Raw genomic sequence first — 25,843 nt, forward strand, 5'->3', positions numbered from 1 at the left:
CCTTTTAGATCATAAATATTTCATTATCTCAGAAATCACGATTTCATATTTTTAATTTTATAATTTCTACACGCCATCTTACTAGATTTGAACTGGTGATCTAATATGCGGAAAAATCCCAAATCCGGAATAGCCGCAGTCCCGACGAGTCCGGATTTCGGACTTTGTGCTGTATTTTGCGCATATCCTGAAAACTTAATGCTTTAGAACATTAGGCATCACTCAAGTGCTGTATTTGGAATTTGTAATTTTTTTTAACATTTAAATAAGTGAAATTGAAGGATGACAAAAAATGACACTTGAACATTTTGAAATGTATTAAGTTTTTGAAAATATTAATAAATGTTTTTGATTAAAGATTTCTTTGAAATAAAACTGATAACTTTACTCCTTAAAAGTTTTATATAAGTGTAAGGTTACAGAGCGATATCCAACAGAACTGAAATAATCGAAATGTTGAAATAACAGTAATTTATATGTATTAAAGGAAGAGTCTGTCTGTGTATGTGTGCCTGTATCTTTCGTTCGTGCTGCGCGTAAGCTAATATACCCATGGCTACGAAATTTGGTATATAGATGCATCTAGACAAGAGCCAGTGCGCCTCGAAGCGATTTTCTCAAAACTCGAATGAGATTTTTTTATTATATGTTTTTTGATGAAATCATATCAAATCGATAATTCTTTCTCATTATATAAGCAACAATGGTTTGCAGCCACTATGTTGCTGATATATCACTATTGCCATTGTTGCTGAGCCCACCAGCGGCCGAGCGGTAAAGTCGCTGAACACCGGTAGTTCGGTTCGAGGTTCGAATCCCGCGAACGGGCTGGCTGCATGGGCGTTTTCGTGTTTTTCCCCATGTGTAACGTGTATAAGAGCCAGTTTCCCTTAGAAAGTCCTCCACGAAGGCATCCCTCCTCTTAGGCAGATAGCCCTTGAGGCTTTGCCATAATCACACACACGCCATTGTTGCTGATATAATGAGAGAAAGCAACGGGAAGTTTAATTTATTTATTAGAATGATTAATGTTTGTACTAAGGGATATTGATTTTTTCATTGTAATCTTGATGGCAGCCATTTTTCAAAACACGGTATTTGACGCTCTATGGCGCCAAAAAAATTCGCCAGATTATGAAGGTGGGCTATACTGAAGCTGTTTCTAATTTTTTCGTATATAATATATTTTTATTGAAATTTGCTTTTTTTTTAATAAAGTTGTTCTGCAGAATAAAATTCTGTGCAGTTTTTAAATTAAATGTTTGGTGTTTCCCTTTAAGACCTTTTCCGGTACATTAAAAAGCCAGACGGAGGCTGACCGCGCAACGGCTAATCATTTATAAGACTAGTCGATTGCACAGTCATAGAAAACAGTTATGATAAAAAAGAAAAAATATATATAATGATTTTAACGATTCCAGTTAATGTAATTTCATCGGAGCCAGCAAATGTAATTAAAATATATATAATGATTTAATAGTAGACCAAAGGTATTCTTTCTTTGTTTACACTAATTTAATTAGTTATTCCATTCCAACTAATTTAGATACAACACAAATTATACAACGAGCTACAGTTAATACTACAGCTAACTGTACAATTTCTTTGATATGACAACTACTTTTATTTATGCTTCAAAAAAGCTTGGAGTGAAGAAAAATATTTTAAAGAATTTTATTTCCTATTGCATAAATGAATGCAATGCAATGCAAACGCACTTATTTCTATCCTTTACACCTTATAGACAATATTTATATTGCTTTTTTTATGCATTCTATTTTGCAGTATATGTTATGAGTACTAAAAGCTCAGATATCAGAAAAGATAAAAAAAAAAAAAAAATTATTATGTGCCAGTTATGTATCATATGATGTTAGAAAAGCCTTTGGTAAATTAAAAAAGAATTAAATAAATATGTTATGAATTAATTCCTTTTTATATTTGAATTTAAATAACTCAGATTAAAAAGTGAAAAAATATTATTTAGCAGTGCATTTTAATAGCTTAGTTTGAGACATTAAATCTGAAAGCTAATTAAATTATGGTTTTCTGAATGGCAACACGCTGGGGCGGGAAAAATAAAATAAAATAATTTATGGCAATGGTAACATGTTGCTTTTAAGTTGCACAAAAATGAAGTATTTTAGCTATCAAAATGCATTTTCAGCATTTAAAATATTTACGTTGTCGAGAAATACAATCCTGCAGCGCTCCGTTCGTGGCTTAAAAATGCTCGATAGATGACGCTAGTGTTTCGCCAACTATGATTGCGTCCGGATTTCGTCGTTCGGGCATCCGAACCAGTCCGGCACACATCAGCTGAACGGACGATCAAACGGATCCCCAACTTTCTTCGAGTGATTATTCTTTGAAGAACTATTTAGTATCCTGACGAACGTTTGAGGACTAGTTGCTGTGGCGATATTCCAGTTCCCGCGGGGTGAGTTTCGAAATGTTTCAAGTATTTTTGTTGCGAATCAATTTTTTATTCATCTAATTTGGATCCTTCGCATACTTTTTTTTAAAAAAAATACATAACTCCTTCAATCTTTGAATTTCATTGGAAAAAGATTGAGAACATATTTCGGAATTTTTCCACACTTCAGCTAATGCTTATCTTAATTTAAAAGTTCATTCAATATCATATACTTTTTATTTGAATTATAAATGCATGAAAACTAGGGACAGATGGCTTTAAGATTCGCCCCCGCATTTCCGTTCATCTTTATATATGTTGAATTTAATTTGCATTGCATAATTCTCAAGAATGTTGTTTTAAAGTCACAGTTTAGAAGCTTTTTCTTAATTTTAGCTTCGCACCTGATTTCTGTAATTTTATCGTCTTAGAAAACGCTGAACATTTAAACCGATTACTTAAAATCAGGTTTCAAAATTTATATTGAAGTTTACTATATAACGTTTTGTTCCGCAATGCAAAAAATATCAAGACTTGTTTGCGATATTAATAACATTATTAGTAAATTTTTCCATACATTTTGTAATACAGAGAGTAGACAATGTAGAATGTTCTGATTTGTTCCTTGAAACGATGCTTTATTGTAAATTCCATTTGAAAGTAAGAATATTTTCTTAAATTGCCGGTTGAAAAGTTTACATAATTATAATGACTGTGCAAAGGATTTTCTGCCTACTTAAACGCATTATGGATACGCATACCTAACTTGATTTCTGTGCTTTAAGCAAGCACTATGTTTTCTTTTAATGCGTCTGTTTTAGCGCGCGCATTCCTCCACATTTGTGCGTATCTAAATATTATTATTAAATGAACTGGGTATTATAATTAAGCGGGTAACTTAGAAAAGTACTGTATTTTCACTACATGTATTAATTTAGTTTTTTAGTATTATGCTGCTATTAGACATTCTGCCTGAGTTTTAGAAGTGAACGTGATACTAAGGGCTGAATGTAAGTTGTTACAATAGTTCCTATAAAAAGAGCAATGAAATTTGCATAATTTTTGTGTAATGCTTTTAAATAATGAAATATAATATGTTTTTCGAAATTGTAAGGCAAATGTAAATACCGCAGTATTGATTTTATGAAAATTGCCCTTAAATTGTATACTCACTGTTAAAAACAGAGGAAATTTAATACGGCTGAAAACTATACGGCTTGCGATTAGATGATTCTTACAGTGCCCCTGATCTATTTCCACAATATGTTATGAAACAGAAGAACTGTTTTCCTACTTTTCCATTCTTTTAATTTGCTTTTAATTTAAATGGATTAAGCAGATACTTAAAAAATGAAAAGACAGTGAGAAAAATTATTTGTAATTGAAAACTATTACGAACTAGTGTATGAATCTAATGAAAAATAATATAGGAATGCTGAATTTAAAAATTTTAAAACTAAATTGAAAAGTACAGGAATAGTCCGATCTTATCAAAACAGACTTCTTCACTTATAACTGACATATTTAAAAAATGAATGACTGAAACCAATAACCCTTTCCAGCACGCTACCTTTTAAAGTCGGAGTTTTGATAAAAAAAAGTAGGAGTCTAATTAGGCCTAGAGGAGTACAGAAGTAAAATTTTGTGAAGATAGCACTTATCTTTTAATTCCGTGGGTGTTGCCCAAAGTAGGCACACTTATTGAATAGAGCTTCGAAAAGAGTGCTGAAACGAGCATTGTTGTCAATGAACTGACCAATGAGATGCGGAGAAACAAAGAATACAGACTCTCAGTTGTCTTAGATTATCGGTGAGCCCGGTTTGGGCACACCTAGGGTTCGCCGTTTGATTTTAGGTAAGATTTCAGGGTAAAAATTTAAAACTAACATAGAATAAGGAGATTAGCATACAACCCAAAAAATAACATAGAAATTTCTTTTCAAACAATTTCTTTTATACCCTAAAAAATCTGGACGATTTCTTTGAAAAATGAGGGTCTTAAAAAACTAAACATAGCTAAAATATATGGACTGGTTTGTGTTGAGCTACCATCTTTTATAAATAAAGAAGGTTCAGAGTAACCTATAGTAACTTATAAATCCTTTTACATTCAATTTTTCTGTGCGTACAGAAGGAAATTTTTAGGTGTGTCCAGATCGTGTCCAGATCGGACACACTGTGCCGCAAAGAGTTAATCATATTTTATAAGAAATATATGCATATGGCATTTACCAATTGCTCATTTCTAGAAATCTTCGGATTATGATTGAAGTAGCTTTATATATTGCATCTTCAAACATATGCCTTGTTTGCTTCGGAATGTGTTTGAAATAAGAATACGAAGAAGTTTAATTTACGTGGCCGAAATTCAGAAATATAATGAATGTTTTACATTCTTAAAATTTCAATTTAGAATTTATTGAGTATAAGAAAACAGAAGTGATTTGATATTGAAAAGGAATATAAAAGTTGTTTTTAATATTATAATAAAAAGGTCATGTTTGGAATTTATTATGGAGTGAAATTTTGTAGTAAGCCGATCTGATAGAATATTTTTTCACCATAGCAGAAAAAAAGGCGATTTCCAAAGTGATAGAATTTGAGAGTTTCGTACACGTTACATGAAAATCGCAATTGTAATCAGAGGGAAAAGAGTTTTCAAAACCAATTAAACCAATTCAAGAGAATAAAACATTGGAGATGCTAACATGATGTGTGTTTTAAAATAAAAAAGGCATACATGAACTCTGGTACTTATTTTGGATCTTTTAAGATATCGATACTTTTTAGCCAAGGGAAAAATTTATGTCTTAAAATTAAGTAAAATTAAAATACAAATCTTTGATAAGTAATTTCAAAATTAATTTCATTAGTATTGTCTCCACGATACAAAATGAATAGTTAGAAAAAAACATCTAACACTGAAATTATGAATAGCACCGCTTTCGTCATCTATACAATGTTTAATTCTAATAGTATTCACTAACTGCTCATTTTGGGGGTAAAATAGCGGAAGAAAGTGTATAGCTGATGAAAAAATATGTTTACATTTATGCTCCAATAGAACCTGACCATTTCGTATGTTATGAATCATAATAGAGCGATTCTGCAGCCAAAGATTTTTGTTTTTAGCAGATAAACCTCTGGTGCTCTAACATAATTCAATAATCAAGTAACTAAATCAATGATTCTTTAGGGTCTGGAGATAATTTCTCTTGATGGCAGAGCGAGTAATGAGAATTCCTTAGAATATGGGTAATACGAGATAGAATTCTGCATAATGTAAATGCAACGCAGAAACATGATTGTTTTAGATCACAAATGAATGATTTTCATCATGATTATAACGTAAGAGGATTATAACGTAACTGGATTATAACGTCTTTGAGCATCTGATGTGTAGATGAAATATATTTGGCTAATGTGAAAAATATGAAATGTAACAGGTAAAGGCTACTGAAAAATGTAATAAGCAATTGATACAAATTTGGTTGTAAATGTGGTTAATGTATTAAAATGAGTCAAGAAATAAAAGAAAGCTTATTATCTGTTTTGCATAATAAAGCGAATTCATTTAACATAAATCCATGCTAAAAATTATTTACATTAAAGTGTCGTTATGTGACACATCTTGTAAATCATCAGTTTAATAGTTATATATTGAGCAGTTTGTTATTTCTAGGTATTTTATGTCAGTTCTAGGGAAAAGAAATCTTTGAAGTTTACAAAAATCAATTTATATATTTAGAATTTAAGCAACTTTTAAAACAAATAAAAGACTGGAAGATAATACTCCTCTTTTGTGTTTTTCAACTAAGATAGAATTTAAGGTGAAGTGCAGAATCGCCGACGTATTTGGCATGTTATGTTTGGCACTTTTCACAAGAGTAAGAATTAGAGATTTGTAAATTTCCTTTGAATTATTAATTGAAAATTCATCGATGTGTACATGGACAAAGTCAAGGGAGTGGGCAATGCCGAATTTGTGCAATTCTCTGATGTTTGTTTTAAGTGAAAATAGGTCGATGTGTATATGGATGCCGAGTTTGTGCAATTCTTAAAAACGCGCCAAGCTGTGCGCGATTCTGCACTTCCCTCAAGATTTGTTTGAAAAAATATTTAAATATTAATTTTCCTAAAAGTGAAACATTTTTATATAAAATGTTAAATGGAAATTAAAAAGATTTTTATTATATATATATATATATGATAATGAATTATTTTGCCGACTAAAGAACATTCGCATTTTTATTACTACAGATTATTGTAGCAATTTTCATATCTACAGAATGTTCACATTTTTATTATTAATACAGTTTCTCAAATTTCTGAAAAAATAAATTTTCCGGGAATACTCTGAAAGAACAGCTTTTATTGAATGGCTTTTATTATAGAACAGCTTTTACTGAATAATCTGAATAGATAATATTAGAAGCTATGAGCGCTTTCGCCATGAATAATGGTTAATTATTGTTTCAAAAGCAAGCTTAAAATACGTTAATGATTTTTCTGAAAAAAATGATAGCAAAATATTTAAGTGATTTCTCCTAACGCGTCTTTTACTGTAATAAGACTCACTGGATGTGAAATGTCTTGTAAATAGCGAGAAAACAGTTAAATAAAATTATCTCAATAAAAATTACTACATGTACTTCAGATGTAACTATATAACTGATTGTACATATATATACATGCAAAAAATTAACTTAGGATACTTTCTGTACATACATATCTATCTTCTCTATCTATCTATCTATACAAAAGACACTGAAGTACGACTGCGGTTGCTTTTGCGACTCTTTTCTAACGTGATACCTTTGAAAATTCATGGTGCAACCTTAAGCATTAATTTACATTGTACAATAATTTCTCTATTGCAATGATCGTGTATACTTTTGTACATTTTTAAAGGTGTGTGTTGGTGTATTTAATTATGGCAAAGCACACTAGGGCTATCTGCCTAAGCGGAGGGAAACTGGCTCGTATACACGTTACACATGGGGAAAGCCACGAAAACACCCATGCAGCCATCCCGTTCGCGGGATTCGAGTCTCGGACCGAACTACCAGTGTTCAGCGACTTTACCGCTCGGCCGCTGGTGGGCCCTACATTTTTAAAGATTTTGTGGTTCAAGTCTTTTCCTTGTTTCTCATATACTGAGTTAAGATTTTACACAAAGTGTGTAAGTATGAATTTAAAAGATGAAATTTAAATTCTCACAGCAGACTAAAGATTTAGAAACGAAATTCTAAGATAATTCTAAGCTAATTTAATCTTCCTATTTAGTGTCATTCAAAATAAGCTAAAACAATTCATGAACGAAACTGAACGAATAATTAGGATTTAAAAATTTTAATCCAAGTATCTAATTTTTGACACAATGAAAATATCTTAGTTACTGATACGAGAAGGAGCATTTTGCACAGGTTTCTAAATTTTATATCACGTTTTGTTACCATTACCAACTGTTTCTGGAGACGCATAAGCCTGTTTAAGATGGATCTGATGTCACAAGAATTTTCTTCTTGCTAAGAGGGGTCGGCGCAAAGCCTTTTTGCTAAGTTGAAGAGATTTTATAAAGGCCGCAGGTTTCAGTGTTGACATTCTGGTCCGGTACGCAACTCATATACAAAATATGGCAACTTGACTTACGTATAGGAATTCCTTAGAGTTTTTTTTTGAAAAGTTACTTAAGTAATAAGTTCTTAACTAATTGCATATGTGCTTGGACATATCTAAACACGTCAGCAATGAATATAGAAAATATTTATAATTTAATACATTTATAAAAAATTTAAATAATATTCTGTAGTTGCAGTTAACGTGTCCTATTATGCTATAAAAGAACAAATTTGTGAAAATGGTTTGCGACGCGTAGTTTTTATTGCCAGTTTTGAAGTCAGTATACAAAGTAGAATTAATAGAGTTAAATTATGAAGAAGTTCTATTGTAAGTCTGTGCAATGGGAAATAAAATTTTACAGGTTTATTTTAATTAATTGTTTACTTGAAATTTGTTATTACATCTGACGTTTATTGTTTAACGAAGCGAATCTCTTTTTGGCACTCTGTTGACTTTCCACATTCTTCTTCAACAATTAAATATCTTTAAATTAAAATTTAACGTGCGCTATGGAAATGGCTGGGAATATGAAATAAAATACGAAGAAAATATATAAGATTCCCAGGAAAATGGATTCCTGAGAAAAAGGAAATAATTAATATTTGTTCTCGGTACAGGCTTATGCTATGCATGGGAAAATAAATAAGAATAATGTGCGGAATATGTTATCACAAGACCTTTGTTATTAAATTCTTCAGATGTCAATTTTCAAGACAACTGGTTTTGTCTTAATCGTCCTTCTTATTACTAAAACAAATACACGTAATTATATTAATATGTCTCCTAACATACGTTTAGTAATAAAAATAAATTTTAAATGAGTTGAAGGAAACTAATATGCGAAATTAAAAATTGTTTTTATGTTCTTTAGCAGTTCTAACCCATAATGCTTTATGAAAATTTCTGTGTTAGCAAGAAAGTTAACTATTCTAATCCTGAAACAGACTGAATAAAAATGCTTTACTATTCAGAAAAATTCGATTTTAAAAATGTAATTAGTATCTGCTTTAGCAGACTTAGAGAATGGTAATTATTAATCTAAACTGATTACATTTAATCTTAATTCCGGACATAAACTGTATAGCTTTATATAACTTAATTTGTGCTGTATTCATATATAACGTGAAACATGGCGTTAATATTGTTTCAGTTAATTAGGATTATACTGATATAATAATATGGCAACACAGCATGACAGCTTTGTATCGCCTAATTGAGTCAAACAGATAATAGTATGTAATGAACTGTTTGATTTATCACGTACAGTGAGAGAAATTACTATACTACAAAATTATACATGTTTGGTATACACTTAGATGAATAGTTTTATACTTAACATGACACTAAGGGAAATATGAGAAATTCATATAATTGGTCATCTTGGACAGAACCCCGAAACCCGGTATAATACTTCTATTTGATCTAAGTTACTGATGTTTAGAATTTAGCTTATATTTTTATAGCATTCATAAATGACATATGCATTTAAAAATAATTCACTGCAAGTGAAAAAAGTGCTGTTTTACTAATGATGACTAATTTTAATCATTTATTTCTAAAAGATCTGGAAAAAAAAACATTTGAGAAAATATACAACTTTAGTAACTGATGGTTTTGCCACCGAATTAATAAATTCCATAATTATGGAAAATTTTCAGAATATATTAAGTTCCTAAGGTTTTAGGTATTTTACGTTGTAAAATCTTATTGAAACGTGATTTTTTTTATGCAATTTGAGTATCGTAAAAAGTGAAGTTTTATATTTCAAAGTATATTTCTGCAATTCAAAAGTTCCATGCGTCTTTCGGAATTACCTTGTAAGGTTTATCCTAAGTCGTTAACAATTATTTTTAATTAAAGCCACTTTCCTGTCTTCCCGAATTTCAGCTTACAATTTCACACCAGAATGTGCTTTCAGAATCGCTGTTAAATGCAAATGAAGGAAGCACAGTACTTAAAGTCGAAGTTCCACTAATTTCCACTAATTAGACAGCCAAAGTTTCTGACTAGCAAGCGTTCGCATTTTGGATACACTCTCTCTAAACTATTATTATGCTCTGCCGTATTTCAGGCCCTTGATAGCTTCGCCGTTTAGTTAGCGTTTAAGGGGCCAACCTTTTTTTGATAGCTTCAGTTATATCTTTTAGTTAAGTTTTATTTCTTAGCATTCTTGAGTTCAAGCCCAAGTGAAGGCTTTTATGTACGTCCTGAGAAAGGGCCATCTGTGAATGTTATTTTGAGCAATAAAGGGTAATTAATCATTCTCAAGTTTACGAGTATGCCTCCTAAACTACGATTATTCGCTTACCAGTACTCAAGGTTCCACATATTTAGCTGTAAATTCTAGGTTGGAACCTCATAACCTGTTATAGATCTAATTTTTCTTAATTCATATACATGCGATTATTCTACGGGGATAATTTTATTACAACATACATTTGTGATTACTCCTATGGGGATTATTTCCCTAAGCCTCTGAGAATGACGAATATTCTGAATTTTCCTATAGTGAAATTTTCTAGGAGACAACTTTTACAGAAGATCCAAATCATGAGACACTTGGGTGACTTTCTTAAACAGATTAAGTTGTATTTTATTATTTCCATATCAGGGATAAGGGGCCTTTTGGAATTGCATGAATTTCTTTTCTTCAACTCTTTAGCCTAATTTTCTGTTAGCATTTATCATATAGAGTTTCACTTCTTTGCTAGCATAAACTAGTATCAAACTCCTAACAGACTTGGAGCGAATTATCATTGTGTCTGAAGTTAAAAATAGAAGCTTGAGGAGATTAAAATAACTCTTTTTATTAAATAAGAACTTGAACATAAAACGCACTTCTCGTGCATCACAAGATCAACCACTACTTGTGGCGAAGTAACTTAAGTAAAATCAAAATCAAATTAAAATTTAGCCTAGTAGTCAAACTAAGTTGGCTGAGAATTTCTCCCTGGCTTAACAATTTAAATGAAGGCAGCTATAATGTAAAGTAAGTAATTTATTTTAGTGTAAAGTAAGTACCCAAGTAATTTCAATCTTATCAGAACTGGCGAAACCTAGTGATGTGGTCTTGAGAGGCAAATACACGCTGCATCTTGCAATACACAAACGTCAGCTTAAATACTCTCTAAGAGATTTACATTTCCTTTGAGGGAACGGAATAGAAGTGACAGTAGAAGCTGAAATTATAAGTAACTGGTTAATGCAAAATAATAGTAACCGTACAAACATTTATTTATGAGCATAGATACTTTGAAATCATACTGCTATTTATCTTTATAGATGAAAAGTTTTACAAATGAATCATTTTACGAAATGTAGAATTACAGCTTTATAATCCTACGCTAATGAAAAGGTAATTGGTAATTGTTTTATAGCTGTATAGCATATCTGTAACTGTATAAATACTATAAATGGAACTTGGATATACCGTTTTCAAAGGAATGGAGAAAAAACGATGAATGCGAGAAAATGATTAAGCTAGAAAGTGTTACATATTGTAAATAAGTAACATATTGAAAATAAATAAAATTTATTACTTTCAATATGAACACATTACATTAAAAGACACACGAAAGAGAAAACGAATACAATAGACAAAATTAACATTTTAAATAAAAACATTATACTAAAAGTACGATTTTTAAGGATTTAAGATGATTTCACGCTCCGTGTCATTTTCTCTTAGCGCATCGAGAAACACTTTAACATTTTATACAGTTTGCCAAGTTCGGTAAAGCTTGGCACCACCTACTTTTATATTCCTTTTCGATAGGCCCACTAAAAACTAGGCCCAGGAACTCACAAAAATAAACTTGCAATGAAATAATGTTAAAAAATGACGCTAATAAAGTGAGCCAAGCTGTGGACCAAGTTGCGAAGCATTACTGCTTTACGGTGCGTGTTACTAGAGTTGTAGTCGAAACAAAAAAATAACGCAAATAATAAACACTTATTTCGCTTCAGACTCTTCCCAGAAAACCCAAGAAGAAAATGCAATGCTGGGAAAGGGATTTACAAGCGACTGATGCGGTAAAATCATAGTTCAGGTATCTGGAACTAATGGTCGAAAACGTAAATAATGTTATTTAGAGAAAACTTTATTCGGGAGGAAAAATGGCGAAATAGAATTAGCAAGATCTGAGTTGTATGGATGATTTTATGTTCTATATGTACTTCTAAAATGCATTTATTTTCAATTATAAGAATGCGAGTTTATTATCTGAAGATTTTTTTTGTTTGCATACTTAATGATATATTACTATGTTTTCATTGAACCAGACCCGAGTTTACCAAAGAGTTGCGTAGGAATATAGTTTGGATGCCAGGGTTTCTGAAATACTTCTTAAAACTGAAGTAACAATATGAGCTGAAGATGAAAACCTCTTAACATGTTTTCCAACAGGCCGACTCGTGTATAACTAATTTATTGGTTTTTTATGTTAGCGTTATGATCGTAACAACAACAGCGTGATACGTGAGAGAGCGGATATTGATTTTCAGCTTATTGCGCTTTGATTGCTAAACTGGAAATTTTGGGCAATGAGTGTTTGTATCTGGTGGGCGCTTGTTTTAAGGAAAGCAAGAAGACAGTGAAAATCAGCTTGGAGAACCCAAGACTGGAAGTACAGTCTCTTCATTTGTATGCTTAATAAAAGATGGTTATAAAATCTTGTTTGCAGGATAACTTAATTATTGCTAACGAGAAGACTAACGATCTGGTAAATGAGAATAGTTCTCCCCTCCCTCCCAAAAAACGTGGAAAGATTTAAGCGGTATTTTCAAACACAATATTTCAAACGCATATTATGCTATGAGCGTGGCTCGGTTTGCTATTTTGTGATCTGCATTGATGACTAGTTATAGGCTAAACATTACCGAGAAGGATATATATTCAGTAGTCTACTAATATTAATTTTAAATTTTATTCAAATCCAACGCCTGCTGAATGTTAACTAATTATAAAAACGCATGTCATGAAATAGCTTATTCTATCTCTGTACTGAATACTTAAGTGGGCAGACCTTATACCATTTGAAAATGATGCTAAAATGACCTTTGCATTGGATGAGATTCGAGCACAGTATCTCTATGATTCCCCAAAGAAAGCATTCTACACATTTAGATTTATCAAAAAAATTATTTTCCTTTTCCGTTTCTATTCACAGTAGGTTTCAATATTTATACTCTTTGCTTTCGAACTTGAAGTGAAATATATTTTCAGGAACGTGAAAAATTACTGAAATAATTGCTTCCAATTCTGACGTTTTCGGGTGGGAGCATAAATAAAACTTTTGCTTTGACTAAAAGTCAAAATCACAAATAACCAAACTTTCGATAGATTGAAACCTTGATTCACAGCCACGTTTTACTTTCTCGATTTATTTTGACAAAATGATGTCTTTTGAAACCTCATTCTAATATATTTGTTCTATTGATATAACTTGCAGTAAACAGTGAATATAGTCTGCTAAGATTGCAATTACGGATACGTCTCAAGATAGGGCTACGTCTAGATGAACTTGTAACTACAGCTAATTTACCACCGTAGCCTAATAGTCTAATATACCAGCTATAGCTTATAGATTATCTGAAATGTATTCAGGAAACGGCCAGTGGGCAAAGCATTTAACGAAAATATTGTTTATACTAAAGTTCTGATTATCTTACATCATTCGTTAAAAATAATGAAAAAGAGAAATAGTTTACGTTTGCACTGGTACTCAAAAGCAGTGTATGCAGATGAACAAGTAATAGCTGGAGCGAGAGAAAGAGAAAGTTACAATAAACAAGATTGTCAATTTCGTTTTCTTATGAAACTCCAGATATTTGGTAGAATATACTGCAGTATCTACCGCTACTTGTTGATGGCTCTAAAGACTTTCTATAGCACTGCCCTATCATACCCAGAGGAATTTACAAACTCCGAAAATGATAAAAGATTCATAATTCGAAGCACAATTCCTACTGAAGCGGTAGACCTTTCTCATTATCTTATCATTATAAAGTCAAATTATTGTTAAGGAATATTCATGAGGCCGCATATTTTTACAAAGAAATATTTCAAAGTAAAATTATTCTTATACTTCTCAAAATAAGATTTTTGTTAAATTAACTATTATTACTTATCTATTCGCAAAATCGCAAGTGAAACTAAAGTTAAATTTGGAACCACATGCAGTTTCTAAGGAAAATATCCACATAAGGTTCTGGGTTGCGTGTTTTGCCTAACATAATAGAATGTATGTTGAGATTTTGCTGAAAGTTTGCACTTTAATTTTTGGGCTATTCCGCAAGATATTTAGTCAACAACAGCAACTTTATGAGAGCACGAAATATTTAACTAGCTAGAGATATATAATCATTGTTGATTATATATGAGAGAGATATTTAGCCAATAACAGCAAATGTTTGAGAATATGAGGTATATAGTTAAAATTATATATTTATGAAAGTATCATATAGTTAATCACCAAAAGCAAATAATATAAAAATACAGAAGAAATCAGATCGAAGAGACACTAATCTTAAATTTAAAACTAGGCAAAGAAGCAATTTTAATTGGGGGAAAATTTTAAATAAAACTCTCGATTTCGAGGGCGTTATAGGTACTTCTTCACCAGCAAAGCACGTTTTGGTTCCTGAAGAAGTATAATTTAGAATATTCACAATACTATGTCAGTAGAATGACATACTATGTCATAGTTATAATGTATCAGTACAAAGACACCAAATTTTAAAACTCTGTGACCTGAATTCCTTTTCTCTCAAAAACGTCGTAAGTATTACAATTAAACGAAAATCACAAAAGTTGCAATTAATCTAATTGTCAGAAAGTAATATGACTATATACATCAGTGTAACTACATGTAAAACAGTAAACTTGGTTTGCAAAATAGTTACAAGTTACAGAACTTATGCTTTTTGAGAAACCAGATAATACATATTGTGAAACCTCTTAATACACACCTTTTCCGTATTATTGCAGGACTTTTGGTTTTGTTATTGGTTCTTCAGTTATTTTCAAATATCAAGGTACGGAAACTTACTTTTTGACTATAAATAATGAAAAATAAAAGTTGGTCTCAGCAGGTCTTTTGATATTGAAAGAGTCCGAAAATTACCATTTTCAGAGATAAGTTATAGTTTTACATAGATATTTTTTAATGCTTCAGAAAAAGCAATGTGCAGACTGCAAGTTTGCAGTTTGAAACTAAGAAAAATATATAAAAATGGGAGAGAAAGACAAATGGTTTTCGTCGATCGGAGAGAATCGATTTTTTAGTATCTTTCGTTATCTTCATAACACATAGTTGAGTAAAGGGAAAGAGTGTATTTTGTTCTATTCTTCAGCTAGACTACATTTAAATAATATTAGACGAAGTTCAAAGGGCCTTTCTATCTCTAGAAATATTATACAAACGTTTATGTATTCAAATACTTGGCACTGTAAACAATAAACTTTGAATGTGTAATCATGTTTAATTTTACATAAGCTACTTATGTGCAAAATTATGGATGTTTCTTTCCAAATATTTTTACTTCGATGCATGAATGTCAACCTGTATATCAACGATTGATGATATTCAGTCAAAATGAATAAATTTCAATTAAAATAATTCAGGACATTTTCAAATGTGAACTGCTACTTCTCTTCTTCAGAGGCAGAGCTATTTGCTTCTAAGAAAAAAAAGGACCGTTTGATTGTCTTCGAAATGCACTGAGTTTTATGATTTTGAATTATATGTCAATCAAATAATTAAATATTGTGAATTTCCATGGCTATTTAAGCTGCTATTCCCTAAAAAATCGTTACAGAATTAATGACTGCGAGTTGCAAATTACAAGCTGAGCTATTCGTTGCAATAGCACTCAACAGTCACTATTTTAAGATATTTTTTATTGCACATTCATATTTTTGTTTTATGATAACTTGCAAGTTCTCTAAATAATGCATTTTAGATTTTAGATTTTTCGTAGAAAAAATGCCGGGACAATCAAGGTGTTTCTTGATTATTTAGCACTTTGTTATCCCAAATACTTGCCATTTTCATTCTTACCTGTATTTAAAGATAAAACATCTAAAAATAGTGAGTCATGTTTATGAAACCGTTACATTATAGAACTATATTTTATTCTTCTATATTACTAGTATATTTTGAAATTAGTTTTAAATCATGTTGAATTATATGTTTAAATAAAGTAATCCTATTTGAGAATGCTTATCTCTTATGCACCTAAACTTGACTGAGTGGTAAGGTGATTGAACACTGATAATCTATTTTAGTTTCTTCTGGCTGTAATCAGTGGCGTAGTCTTTTACATGCGTAAAATGGTTTCTTATAAAATATTTCGCAAAAAGAATCTTTTTCTTGGTAGATTGCCTTCACGTGCATGCTATTAATTAACATCATTCAGCAAATAAATATCAGTTTTCAATTTTAAACTTAAGCAGGTAAGGTTTGAATATTCGTAATGTTAATAACACATAAATAGGCATAAAAGTTCCGCAGGCTTCAAGATTTCAATTACGTAAATTATCCTGAAAACAGAAAGACAGTATTCTGACAAGTATGTCTTACGAAGTTAACCTTTCACTGGTATGGTGAAAACATGCGCGTAATTGATATGATTGCATCTAATAGGTCCTTAAATAAAATTGTGCTTTCAAAATATATAATCAACCACTTATGAAAATGAATTAGAATTTTTGTTTAAAAAACAAAATGTAATCAAAATTTTGTATGAAAATGATGAACGTTTTGAGACATATATCTTATTTTCCAAAGTAGATCAAAATATGATTAGGCTAAAGTGATGACTCGATCACTTGGACTTAGCCATACTAGCTAAACGTTAATCTAATTTAAAATGTTTTTGGGGAAGGATTAATAATAGGTTTTTCAAGTAAAATATAAAATATAACATTTATTATGAGCATAACAGGACATGAGTTTATAAGTCTCCGAATTCATGTGTAACTCCATCGTATGTATAACTATTTTAAGCAACAACGCAAGTCAGTTAAAAAGAAATAAGAGTGTTCGCAAATTCTGTAATAATAGTGTTAATAATATTGTTTTAATGGCCAGGCGCTTTATTTAATAGCCATTAGCCTTGCGCCATTACAAGAGCCAGAAGGGGTGGCCATTTCATTATGGAAGCATCTAAAGGCACCGTTGGCTCCTATGAAGGGACGGACAGATACAACCATGCTTTCTCCGGGTTTCGAGCCCGGGCCCATCCCTAAGGCAGTCAGGGTCACTAACCACTATAGAGACCGGGTGGCGTTTTTAAGAATATTTGTGCATATAATTTGTTAAAATTTTCCAGATTACTCAAGGAAATACGTTTCACTCAATTTCAATTAATTGGAAGATGGATGGAGAATGCATGGAAGATGGGCGAGGCAGAAAATGAGAAATTTTTATGCATTTTGAAAATGACTGGTGAAATATATAATGACAAAATAATAGAAAATAGAATGCGTAAATTTGTTTCAATACTTAAAGCTTCTTGTAGACATTATTGGAAGCAAAACTGTAACCATAATATCATAGAACTGTCAGTTTTCTTATAAAAATTAATTTTAAAGCAAATCTAAATTTCTTAGTTACATATATGCATTTTTCAAAATTTCTGTGAAGAAATAATGAAGCCTAGAAGTAATGATTATGTTTATCTGCAAAATAATATCTCATAAATAATAATAAATGCAATGAAATAAGTAATTATCCACTTAAAGCATGGATAAGATTAATGGGAGTCTTTTAAATTTCCTGTTAAGTTTTATATAATTAAAATTCTTTCGCTAGAAATATAAGCATAATTGCTGTATGCATTTAACACCCATGCCGTTTTATAGCAACATTAGACGTTTTGTAGCACAATTAACACTCGTATTTGGTACGAGTGGTACCAAATACGAGTATTCATTTTGTAACAGATGACTAATCGTAATACATGAATTTTAAAATTTCAAATATAATTTTATTACATTTGAGCGGTTAGATTGTAAAGAATTATCGTATTCTCTCGTGTTTGCTGTCATTACGCAAGTGGTTAACACATCCGTCTACCGTAGTTTAAATCTCGTTAAGGGAACAGAATCTTCATAATTGCTGATTTCGAAGAGTGTAATAGTATCTATTGTGATACGCTACCTAAAACGTGGTGGACTCGTCACTCCTCTCAGTTTGTTCGACTGGGCCTCGTGCTTCTCCGTATTTAACTTTTAGGTGGGAATAAGGTAGTAAATTTTCGAATTTCCTCATACCTACCCTTAGGGTCTAAGTGACTAGCAGTTAGAAGGCCCGTGATTTGTATCCTCACGATTAATATAGCTGATTTTTCATATTCCCTTGCTTTGATAATCTCAATAGTCCCTAGAGGTTAGTAAATTAGTTATGACAACTCCAAAAAATGCGGCTAAATGGTAGAGATGATAAGTTTTTGAAAAAATTTCGAAGAAACATTGGCTTATATTTACTTTGCCCATCTGAAAAAACCGACCATCACTAAGCCCTTGTGCAACCAACTCATTCAGCTATTGGAAATCGATACCGAGATGAATTGCAAGGATTCCAAAATTTAATGACGGTAACATATGAGATGTTATTTTTGAAGCAATTTCTTGTATTTGTATGGGGATATGTTAGACCGGCGGTTCCCAGCCTTTTTTGTTTCGCATACCGCTAAAGTGCAATTGAAGAGTTCTCCAAACTGTGCCCTCAGAACTTATGACCATCTTCTTCCATCCATTATCCCTGCAGTATATCTTATTACTGTATTATTTTAATACCATAAAATGCATTGACTGTCATGAGGTAGGTTAGAAAAATATAATAAAGCAAAGACTGATTAATTACTTTAAAATAAACATAGTTATAACGCATATTTTAAAATTCAAATCAATTATTAATGAACAGTAATTAGTTTGTATATCAGATTTTCTAAAACGAAAAAGAGAAAATTAGTGGATAGATTAATTTATTGACGATTAATGAGATCTAGTCCTATACTAAAAATTCTAAGCATTTCTGAAAGAGTGTTCTACCACAATAAAAAGATAAACCTGTAATAAGATAAATTAAAATACAGGTCCATTCACATTAAACTAAAGATTAATATTCGAACTGTAAGAAAACTATATTAAATGTTATTCTTGAATACAAAATGAATAGCACTGCATTATATTATATATCTAAAAACTGTTAATTTTAACTCAAATTGAATAATATTGTATTATATTATGTATCTAAAACTGATAAAAGAATCGTTGAAAACAACTCATGAACTGAATAATGTATTATATTAGGCATCTAAAAAGTGATACAAAATCATTAAAAGAAACGTTAGCTCTTGAGTATTGGATTATTGTTCAAGCTCATTGTTGTTGTAATCATTGAGCTCCCCTTGCTGAACACAGGGCTTTGAAATGAGGATCAAATTTGAAGACATAAAATCTTAAATCAGGTAGTGGAGTTTGTTACGGAAATTGTTTCAAGTGGATGCTTGTCGGTAATCTTTCAGTTGACCTGTACACTTCGATACCATGAACTATTTCTGGTATACACGGGAATTGGAAATACTCTTTACAGCACTTCAGCATTTGTAAATGGTGAAAACATTTTAATGCTTTGCCAGTCATGTTTTCATGTTGTTCACTTGTTGGAATAAAAAAAAGTAGCATGTATGTTTTTAATGTATGTTTTTAAAGACAATCTTCAAGGACAAATCAGTCGAAAATAATTTTGAGAATAAAAAGGAAAATTATTTTCGCTTTTATTCAATGAAAAATTTTAACTATTTTCTCTTTTCTAGCAGCATATCTTATAAATCTTTGTTGTTTTGTATCACATGATAATGTTTTAGCCCTGATTAAGCCCTCAGGTATCTCCAGAGGTACATCTACCACATGTTAAATATTAAGAGCCTCTGTGTTAGGCAAAGAAATTAATTTTTTTTTGCATGACAGATAATCGAAAATCGCAACTTAAAATTATACCTCTGTTATATAAAATCCGATGAACTTTAACTTTTAAGGAGTATATTAGTGAAAAATTGTGTTTTAATTTTCTAAACAATATTCGAGAGCATTTACTTTAATTTCACGCATCAGTTAGAAATAAGCTCACATAAAACTAAATCAGAAATTCGATTCAACAAGCAACATTTCAAGGTTGTACGAAGTTTTAAGGGAAAGGAATTTAATTTTTCTTATTTATTTTGTTTTAAATATACGCAGAAATATCTTACAAAAGAAATATTTTCTAATTTTGTTGTTCAGAGTTTATAGGTTAAAAGAGAAGAATGTTGTTTTAAGTAAAAATAAATTTCGCGGTAAGAATTAGAAAATTTCAGAGTTACATGGCCAAAGAATGATGATACAAAAAGATTGTGGTCGATATGATATGTATACTTATATATATTGAAACTGACAATGAAGAGCATAGTAGGAATTTATTTAAGAAAACGAAATGCAATAAAGATTGTGTCTAATATTATATTAAGTACTACTAAATGTGCACTTTATTATACTTTGTTTTTCGTTACACTGAGTTTACAGCTTATTTACGAGAACCACTTTCTTTAATGGTAGTCCATGAAGTACATTTTTATGGGGAATTTATGATTTGCTCTCCACTTCTTTTCAAATGTAATGAAGATTAAAGTGAGTAAATAATATAACATTTCTTACAAAAGACTAGATCAGTAGCACTTGAAAGAACTATTAGGATATTAAACCTGAAAATAGTTTTTTTTGACATTTAATTATAGATTCCGGATGAAGGGATAGGATTGGATTGGATTACTCAATTATGGCAAAGCACATGAGGGCTATCTGCTTAAAGGGAGGGATGCTTCGTCGAGGACTTTCTAAGGCAACTGGCTCGTATACACGTTACACATGGGGAAAAACCACGAAAACGCCCCCGTTCGCGGGATTGAAACCTCGGACCGAACTACCAGTGTTCGGCGTCTTTAGCGCTCGGCCGCTGGTGGGCCCGAATGAAGGGAGAAAAAGAATTAATATTTATTAATATTTTCATCTTAAATCAGGTCGGCAGTAAGTTGTCGAATTGGTAGCTACTGGATGTATTGTCTCATTCAACTGCTTCATCACTGAGAATAAAACCTATGGTTCATCTTAGGAACCTGATATATCACTAGTAGAAGACGGGAGCAATCGGCACATCAATAGGCCGGGTAATATTATACGGGATTAAAAAATGCTTCGGGTTTGCCCTGGCGAGCAGCCTTTATTAAACGCTACACTGATCACAGTAGTATGAAATAATAAAGTGCATGTTTTCCAACTTATGAGTTGGTTTCCAAAAGTTAAGCACGCGGCTGTAAAATCAACAAAATGGAAAAATAAAGTTTTGGTTAACACCAGATTGAACATGAAAGTGGCAAATGTGCTTATGCATAAAAGAAAACAAGCATTACGCACAAAGACGAAAACAATGTATAATTATCCTAAATAACAACTGGGTATCACGATTGGGTCATTAGGAAATTGATGTTTGAAGCCAAAAACAAACTAACAAGACTTACACTAATGACGTGTGAGACCCACAGGGCGTTCACACAAACTTTAGAGCGATTACCCATGCTTTTAAGTGGGATTTAACGATCGTAGATGTTAACAATAACCATTCCTCTACCTCACAGTTTTCAGCAGTCTAAGGCTGGAGAGAGTAGGTAACAGACAGCATGCCTATGATATTTCAAAGATTTTCAGTTGGATAAAGGTGACGGTAATATGGCAGTCACAACATACGAGAAATGTTTATAGTCTCTAAGTTCTCATTAACAATGTATGCTGAATGGGGAGGGGTATTATCATCCGTAAGGAGGAAATTAAAACCAACTGCTGCAACGTAGAGCCTTACACAATGAGGTATAGAATTTCATAAATTTCATACCGTTACTGCGTAGTCATCACAAAACCGTTTCTGAAGATGTACAGCTAGATGGGATATCCCACTGAAATTCAAATTCATATCATGATGCTGCCACCTCCGAATTTGTAAATTTCATTAACGTTCTGGGCCCGATTTTGCATGCTTTTCTCTCCAGACCATTATACAATTACATCTTATTCTAAGGCAGATATAGATTTTTCCAAGACCAGAACATTACATTAATCTGAGACAGTCCATTTGATGACGAGACTATTGTTATCTTGCCCATTTGGATTGGGCGTTTAGAAGAAAGCAAACATTTGGTACTCGGACGTGCTGCCCCATCATGTATGCTTTCGTGGCATACATAGTACTGGTACATATTTGTCTTATCAAGTCACGCTGCAACCACGAATGTAACAGTTGTGGAGATCACTTGTCAATTCCGCTTGGCTACTACAGCGATATGCCGAACTTCAGAAGGAGTAATGTTTCTTGGTCGACCTGGAGTGCAAATAACTGCTTGACTTGTTTGGAAATTTTTCCACATTCGATAAGTAACCGAATGATCAACGCTAGAGAAAGAGCGAAATATTTGATTGAACGTCCTACGTTAATGCGTCGGACAGAACGCCCATACTCACTCTTTGCCGTTCGTCTTCTTTCAGCCACAAAACATGAATATCATGAAAATTATCCTACGAAAGACTAAAAACACTTCGTTTCAGCTTTTTAAAAAACTTCTTCAAAACCTTCAGAATATTGGTGTCTTTAACGGCTGCCTAATTAGCATATGTTCAGATAATCAGTCGCGATTTGCTAAAACATACAATATTTGTATACTGCCATCTTCTTCTAAAGCGATTTTCATCCATCAAATTCAACTATTTTTTCGAAAATTGATAATTTGAATTGCATTTTGGAAGACAGTGTACAAACTCTACAGCTTTTTTTCTTTCAAGATGCTGTAACAAATAATAATAAAACTGTCATTTAAATTGTCAATATCACAAGGTAAATTTCGATAAGCATAAACTAATTCTTCATTCACTTATTATGTTTCGAAATATGACACATGTATACTTTACCTTTAAATAATTTGTAAGATTTCTACTAAAGTTGGGCTCCGAAGCTATAAACCTCTTGTTCCGGGTACAGGTTGCTAGCATCCACCAAGCTGTCTGAAACCAGAAATCGGCTGGGATATTTATTCTGTTATTAAGAACCATGAAACTATGGTGATATAACTTACGGAAGCTCACACTAGCAGTGCCCTTTTTCTTTTCATTTATGGTGGGGCGAAACATGACTAAGTGTAACAGATTACGTATAAATAATATCTTTCATATTTTTAGGTCTTCTCTGTATAATCTATGCCTCGGTTCGAAGGATTTATCTGCTATGCAATGTTGTTATCTGCTTAGTTGTATAAAACCGGCAATCGATATGGATGTTTAAGACCGAACTTGAAACTGATACTTAATAATTTGACCTTGATACGAGACACTTTATTTCTGCAATTTGACAGGGCAAGACTATGAAATTTTATCTTATTGATATCAAGTTATTTATAATTCAAAAGTTAAGGATGAAAAAATAAGATTCTTATTTTGGTTTTTTTGTTCTGTTACCAGTCGCTCCATAATTATTTCACTTGAGTTCTTTCATTCCTTGGTCTGATATTTCTTAGAATTTGAATTGCCAATCTGGAGCTTTTCCACGCTTTTAGAATAGTTTCTAAAAGTGGTTTGTTATTTGAATTTAAAAGCTTATATCAAAAGTAATTTCTTTTCTTTTGTATTACTTTCAGATCATTCTAAAGATTTTCCTCGCTCGGCAATCGAATTTGGAACTGTTTTGCAAGCTTTTGTGTTACCTTTGAGGACGGTTATATAATTTTCAAAATTTCTGCTTGATCTTGGTGGGGCGAATATTTTAAAACACGAACTTGGGCTTGTAAAGGGGTGTCATATCCTCCTGCGAGTGCTCTAATAGCATAAGGTGTTAGCACATTTAGTTAGCAGTTGAAAGATCAGTGTTTCGAATCCTGGAAAGGGCAAAGGTAATTTAACGTTTCTTTTATTTGCAAAACTTAACTTCCCACCACCTGTATTTGACAGATGAAGTTTCATGCCTCGTTTTAGTGTTTCTTTAAGCCCGGAAATATGTAAGAAATTATTACGTCCCCTTGAGCGTATTCTCGTGGCTTAAATACACATCTAATTAACGTTTGGAATATCCGATGTTAGAGCCCCATCTAAGGAATAGTTACTTTAGCGGGTTTCCTGCTTCCAAATATCTAACGGTCTCTACATGCTCATTTTTCTTGCTGAGGCATTTTCTCCCCCCTTTCCGCATCCATTCGAGATGTATTTAAAAACATACTCGACATGTATTCGAGAGGTCCTGGTTTCGAGCTCCGGCACACTTTTCACGTCTCCTGCTTCAAAAAACCCTAATGTCTCCTAATGATTAATAAAAGGGTAGATTAAAAAATAACCAAGTGGGTTAGTAATTTTCGAATTTTTTATCTTGCAACGAAAGATATATTATTCTGCTACATAAATGTACTGCCATGAAACTTCCGTAAGATTTTTCAATGTTGGTAACAAGCTAAAATAATTTCCCTCCACTGATATCATTTGTAAAATGAATAATGCGAAAGCAAGCTATGTAGTAATAAAAGAATCTGTCATCATTCATCATGTTTCTGAAGAATGCAGCTGTTTTATTACTCTGTGAAGATTTACTTCAGTGAAAGCTGACATTGTTAATATCTAAGTTAGATTTTGTCTCAAATAGCTTTCTGTCTGTGCTTTACATTATAATATAATTGTTAATTTTTATATGTAGTATTTAGTAAACTGATCGTTCTTTGTTGAGCTGTAATTTCACAGCGTTTGGTAAAGTTGGACAAAAGTCATTCTTAGACTGGCGTTAGCTTATGGGAAACTCAATCGATTTTGAAGTCGTTAAGTACTCAAAGGTCTTATTTCTTCATGGAATGGAAATGCTGCTCAACCTGAGACAATTAAACAGTGCTTTATTTAATCGCGGAGTACATAGAGAGGAATATAATAAACTGTGTTTGGTGAAATGTTAATAAAATAGTATTAGTTTTAATAATAATAAAACTAGGAGTTTTGTACTTTCATCAGGCTACTTACAGAGAGAGTTTAAAAGACGTTTAAAACAGTTCAGATATTTATTTGCAAGTAGAAAGCATTTAAAACGCTGAATTGTTATTTTGACACAATTATGTAGCTGACGCTTATGCAGTTTGAAGTGAACCTTTGAACTTAGCACTGATTACGTTTTCAGCTATTCATTTTGTTTATGCACGAGTCTATTATTATTCTGTACATTATTCTTAAGATATATGAAGAAGGATATGGTAAAAAAAATTCTGTTTACTTTTACACGGCCGATATGCTCGAGCTCAGTGTGTTTATTCAAGGGTTCTTTCTAACCCGAATTCACTGTAAGTCTGATCCAGAAGGAAGTGCGTTAAGCCAGGTAATATTTTCTTAGGGAATGTTTTGATCAGTCACAGCTGAAGAAAAACACTTACTCAACACACAGGTACCTGAACATTAGGATTGGCAAGTTATCCTCTTTATGGAGAATGTATGGTGAGGATGGAAGTGACATCTTTCTTTTCCATTCAGTTCCAGATTCCACAATAATATGAAAGTTAAGAAATATTTCCAAAATTATGACAATATGTAAGCACTCTTATGCCCTGTCATTGTTTCTCTACTTTTGTTTTCTTTCGACTTCTCTACTTTCTCTTTACTTTTTTCCACTATTTTCTCCTCTACTTTTACTTTCTTCCGACTATTTCTCCAAAGTGTTGCTAATTTTGAAATCGGGTTAAACACATACAACTCCAAAT

At 31.9% G+C, this 25,843-nt stretch overlaps 1 protein-coding gene across 1 annotated transcript in view; it reads left to right on the plus strand.

The window, feature by feature from the left end:
- The first annotated feature begins 2,291 nt into the window (after positions 1 to 2,291).
- Positions 2,292 to 25,843, plus strand: part of LOC118183772 (uncharacterized) — a 514,823-nt gene continuing 491,271 nt past the window's right edge. The window contains exon 1 of the mRNA XM_085816747.1: positions 2,292 to 2,440. The gene's annotated coding sequence lies outside the window, so the exon portion shown is untranslated. The remainder of the gene's footprint in view (positions 2,441 to 25,843) is intronic.

This window comes from Stegodyphus dumicola, chromosome 5 (assembly GCF_044657685.1).
Source record: "Stegodyphus dumicola isolate Sdum_Otavi_A_Nest chromosome 5, ASM4465768v1".
In the NCBI taxonomy this organism is placed as follows: domain Eukaryota; kingdom Metazoa; phylum Arthropoda; class Arachnida; order Araneae; family Eresidae; genus Stegodyphus; species Stegodyphus dumicola.